Raw genomic sequence first — 5569 nt, 5'->3', positions numbered from 1 at the left:
AAACTTCTTATCACCTTCTACAATCAGAAGAGTTAGTTAGGAGAAGAACGCCATCTAAAAATAAGATTTAGTTAAAATAGCAAACTATTATAAGAAGGACGTTAAAACCATCTGCTATGTGCACCTTATACCCACACACACCGTAAGTGCCATGAATACATGCATTATCTTCAAAATATACTTGCAAAAACATTTATAGAAAGATATGGCCTAAAAATCAAACTATTATAAGAAGGGCGTTAAGACCATCTGCTATGTGCACCTTATACCCACACACACCGTAAGTGCCATGAATACATGCATTATCTTCAAAATATACTTGCAAAAACATTTATAGAAAGATACAGCCTAAAAATCAAACTATTATAAGAAGGGCGTTAAGACCATCTGCTATGTGCACCTTATACCCACACACATCGTAAGTACCATGAATACATGCATTATCTTCAAAATATACTTGCAAAAACATTTATAGAAAGAGACAGCCTAAAAATCAAACTATTATAAGTATACAATGGATATATGTGTGACTTTCACTAGCAGCAAAGAAAACTGTTCACTCTGGACTTGGTCGGTCCATACCAGAGTTACAAACAACTAAAACTCCAAACTACAAAACCTTAGAGACATCCTAAGCTGATTCTGTTATTACACACGCGAATAGCCTCATTATCTGGCCGATGTGTTACCAAAGAACTGATAGAACCAGAAGACGAAATATCGTGAACTAATAGAGGAACCAGAGTTTTTTTGTTTCTAACTCAGTTTTTAGTCTGTGTGGTCTTTGACTAGTCTTATAGTTATCCAGTTAATATGCTTGTAATATGCGTCTATTAAACTATTGCCAATACATTTAACTATAGTGTCTCTGCGTGAAGCAAATAAAAAATTTGTGAATTCTGATATCTTAGCTGTTCCTCAATCGTGAAATATTCTAATGTCGGGTGTTGAAATACAGAACTTGTGTCTCTAGGCATAACGATATTATAACTAAAGTCCACTTTGTGTCTTGCATGGTTTGTGTCTCCAAGCATAACGATGTTATAACTATAGTCCACTTTATGTCTTCCATGACTTGTGTCTCTAAGCATAACGATGTTATAACTATAGTTCACTTTGTGTCTTGCATGACTTGTGTCTCCAAGCATAACGATATTATAACTATAGTCCACTTTGTGTCTTGCATGACATGTGTCTCCAAGCATAACGATGTTATAACTATAGTTCACTTTGTGTCTTGCATGACTTGTATCTCCAAGCATAACGATATTATAACTATAGTCAACTTTGTGTCTTGCATGACATGTGTCTCCAAGCATAACGATGTTGTAACTATAGTTCACTTTGTGTCTTGCATGACTTGTGTCTCCAAGCATAACGATATTATAACTATAGTCCACTTTGTGTCTTGCATGACATGTGTCTCCAAGCATAACGATGTTATAACTATAGTCCACTTTGTGTCTTGCATGAATCAGACTGATAGTAATTTTGTATTGAGCTCGTATATCTCCTTGCTGAATTAGACTGGCATTTACATATATAACAGACTACCAGGTTTATACGACTTGATCTGGTATTACCATACGATTTTAACTCCTCATCCTGCATGAATAAACTGATAATGGCGCATATGTTTGGTTCCTGTTTCTGCATGAACCGAATGGATGTTCACTAATATATTGGACTACTAAGCCTTCACAATTTAAACTTATATGGACGTATATGTACGCTGAACTCTTAGCGCTATTTGATCAGATTAATTAGCATACTTCACCCGGCTCATACATTTAATACCAACGTGCTATTGAAATGTCTTCTTATCTCTTATACGTACACGTTACTAAAAATTGACACATTGAGTGTATTGTTAATTATATAAAGTTCTGTTTATTGTCAATTCAAAATATCATCTAAATGGTTGAAAGGCTTAATCTCTGATAGTGACTGTAAAGAATGATGGAATATAGTCATGATTGAAGTACTTCGTGAGCCTTCTTGTAAAAATAGATGATCGATTAAAACCGTTGGGTTTACCTAGATATTTTTACACGTAAACTAGTGGGATTCGGTCAATGTGCTTTCAGTCGTACTTTGAAGAAAAGGCGGAATTACATACTACTTCGAAAATGCCCATATTTTGCATCAAGTAAAGAAAATTAGAATAATGGAGCAAATACAGAAAATTGTTTTCCAACATTAAGTAATAGTGAGTGTGATTACCATTAAATCAGCTTGCAGTGCAAAGTATTGCAGTGAAGTTTTCAACAACATATTTAAACCTCTGTTAAATGTTTCCATGAACCGAAACGTGAATGTTGTTTCAAATTGCAACCTATGTCTTTCGCCAACTTTATATAGCATGCGCGCTTGGCTTTAGAAGGTTTTCTGGGAAAGAAATAACATATTTCAAATCAATCTAAACATTAGTTATTCCATTACAAAAAAACCTGTTCAGCAAGTTTGACATCCGCATTGAAATATGGGGAAAACATGATAAACTGAAAGTTGGAGCTTCTTTAAGTCCGACGGGTTTTTTTTATAAAGAAAACGTTCTTTACAAATGCGAAGTCATATACTTAATGACCTCCAAACTGTGGCAATACATAGCCTCAAAGTATAAGATTAAATAAGTCTCTCCCTCTCTTTCACATACAAACTCACTCTAGTTAAAAACGTAACTCAGGTCACAAACACACACTCTCCGATAACACATAATCCAGGTATCACTTCCTCTGTTTCTACTTCAGTAAAATTCGAGTAGAGATAGGTATATGAAAGATAAAAAGAGTAAAGAAGACGTTTAGGTTTTGTTTTTGTTTTTTAGCACAATTAGCTGAAAGTTGATTAGATACTATTTATGTGATACAAAGCTAGAGGTTTTACTCCAATCAATAATTTAGCTTACGAAAAGGAAAATATTTGTTTTAAACAAATATATATATGTACATATTTTATATGTATGCATTGATTTTCTAAATTTGGTTGGCTTTTTATTACTGTCAGCAGCTGATATGTTAAAAGACATTGAATGGTTTAGCGTTTTCAGTTATTTCCAATAACACAAAAGAATGTCCTGTTTTCAATCTAACTGATCATAAAACGAATTCAGAATTATACAAAATTACTTTTGTGGCTTTCTCGACAAATCAACTTCGTGGTAATATATCAAGACTGTTGGAAAATAGAAACTTTTTTTTCTTTTTATAATAAGCGCAGTGAAGATAGGGTGACATGTTAGTTTGAAAATTTTTCATTCGTGTCAGGAGTTACTAAGCTTCGTAATTATGTAATTATCTTAAGTTTGTCTCAAAACCTGTTCAAAATACTGCTAATATTTTCTGTATCAGTACCCACAAGATCATTCTCCCATGAAAGGTTCCGGCTAGACCTACCTGTATGTGATTTTTTTTTGTTGTTGTTTATTTATATTTCATGATTTATTCTTTTCACGTATGATGAAAGTTGGGACCGAACCTTTTTAATAAGTAGGCTATCCACTTTATTAAGCTTACCTCATACCACTCGGTACCAATTAACGAGCGTTAAAATATACCCGTAATTAGAAAGTGATGTCTTAACAACAACGCCGAACATGCTTTTTCTAAACAACAAAAATAAACCATCATGCTCCTCCCCTTCTTCCTTCAGTGCGCGTGACACATGGCGTATGCCACGAGGCAGCCTCACATCATTCTGATCTTAGGCGGGTTTCATAGAAGGGCGTGCTTAGACATTTTGAAAAATCCTTTGGTTTCTATGTTTTCGGTTTTGTTCAGTAAATGAAGTTCATTTGCTTCTTTTTTTTTTTCGCTCTTTTTGATAACAAAACCTTCATTGCCTTTTGTTCCGCACTCATTATTAAACTCAAAACATTCTGGTGAAGAATAATAAAAAAAACTGCTTGTTCTGTTTTGTTGTTTTTACAAAATGAAAATACCGCTTTAAAAGTTGGTTCACTGTTATGAAAGAGAGTAGCAAGAAACATGAAACTCAACATATGACTGTGCGGATTTACGATTGGTAAAAAAAAAAATTAATGTGCTTTCCTTATTTTCCCAAAACTTACAATCGCCTGTGTAGTCACTCACTGAAAATTTGAAACAATGTTTTCTCCATGTTAAACGAGTGTTTCAGATTTTAAAAAATATATATATATATTTCTTGGAGCGGCTCGGTTGTTTCTTATCTACAAAAGGGCGTCAGATTTTAGTAAATTGCTTTCAATTGTATGTAGAAAAAGAGGAAAGGGGGCACAATATTTATATTAGTCCTTGCTTTTTAGTTATATAAGCCATTGGTTTACATAAGTTACTGTTTGATTTTATTCTACCCTGTATTGTTTTTTCATATTAGCCATTGGTTTACATAAGTTACTGTTTGATTTTATTCTACCCTGTATTGTTTCTATATATAAGCCACTGGTTTACATAAGTTACTGTTTGATTTTATTCTACCCTGTATTGTTTCTATATATAAGCCATTGGTTTACATAAGTTACTGTTTGATTTTATTCTATCCTGTATTGTTTCTCCTACAGTTTTTCTAGAGAACTTTCAGATCATTCAATCACTCAAGTGCTTATGATGTCATGACTACAATGTAATAAACAAAATAAAAATTGCTATGTGTTAATAGTAGAAAATGAAAAGTATGGGTAAAATTAATGTTAACTTAGCTAACATGCGCGGTATTCTGTATTTTACATTACTAAACAAGGGACCACACTCGCCAAATTAAAATGTGTTTATTTACGAATTTGAACGTTGAAAAAATGCCAGTAGTAAGAAAACAAATATAAGAACATTGTTTCTTTTGACGAAGTTATAAAGCACTTACAAAGCTATAAGAACAGCACAGTGTCAGTAATGTTTTATTAACATTTTGTAATGTTACAAATTACTCCAATACTTTATGGTTTTGACACAATAAAAGACTCAACTGTCTTTGACGATGGACTTCTCAGTGGTCCTGTAGAGTAGAAAACAAGTAAAATATGCTTTTTACAATTAAATGTCAGCGTCTCGACAATACGATTCGATAAATAGGGACATACTGATGAATAAAAGAAAAAGTATTTGTGTTTCATAATAGACAAATTTAATGACAAACAAATCAGTTCATTGTATCATTGTGTAGGTACTATATATGAATCATAAATTATGCCTCCCAGTGGCATAGCGGTATGTCTGCGGACTTACAACGCTAGAATCCGGGTTTCGATACCCGTGGTGGACAGAGCGCAGATAGCCCATTGTGTAGCTTTGTGATTAAATACACACAAACTGAATTATTATGCCCCCCAGTGGCACAGCGGTATGTCTGCGGACTTACAATGCTAGAATCCGGGTATCGATACCCGCGGTGGGCAGAGCACAGGTAGTCCGTTGTGTAACTTTGTGCTTAATTACAAACAAACTAAAGTATTACGCTCCCTCCCAGTGGCACAGCGGTATGTCTGCGGACTTACAACGTAGAATCCGGGTTTCGATACCCGTGGTGGGCAGAGCACAGATAGCCCAATGCGTAGCTTTGTTGCTTGATTACAATCAAACCAAAAAAAAACTAA

At 34.1% G+C, this 5569-nt stretch overlaps 1 long non-coding RNA gene across 2 annotated transcripts in view; it reads right to left on the bottom strand.

Moving 5' to 3' along the window:
- Nucleotides 1-5569, bottom strand: part of LOC111085522 — a 44757-nt gene that overhangs the window by 17189 nt on the left and 21999 nt on the right. The window contains exon 3 of one of the 2 annotated variants that reach the window (XR_002610347.1): nt 4783-4971. The exons of the other annotated variant lie outside the window; for it this stretch is intronic. This is a non-coding gene — a long non-coding RNA (uncharacterized LOC111085522). Of the gene's footprint in view, nt 1-4782; nt 4972-5569 lie in introns of those variants that run through there. 2 annotated transcript variants of the gene reach the window in all.

Source organism: Limulus polyphemus, unplaced genomic scaffold, assembly GCF_000517525.1.
Source record: "Limulus polyphemus unplaced genomic scaffold, Limulus_polyphemus-2.1.2 Scaffold442, whole genome shotgun sequence".
In the NCBI taxonomy this organism is placed as follows: Eukaryota; Metazoa; Arthropoda; class Merostomata; order Xiphosura; family Limulidae; genus Limulus; species Limulus polyphemus.
The sequence above is the reverse complement of the archived record's forward strand: the minus strand, read 5'-3'. Positions and strand labels throughout refer to the sequence as shown.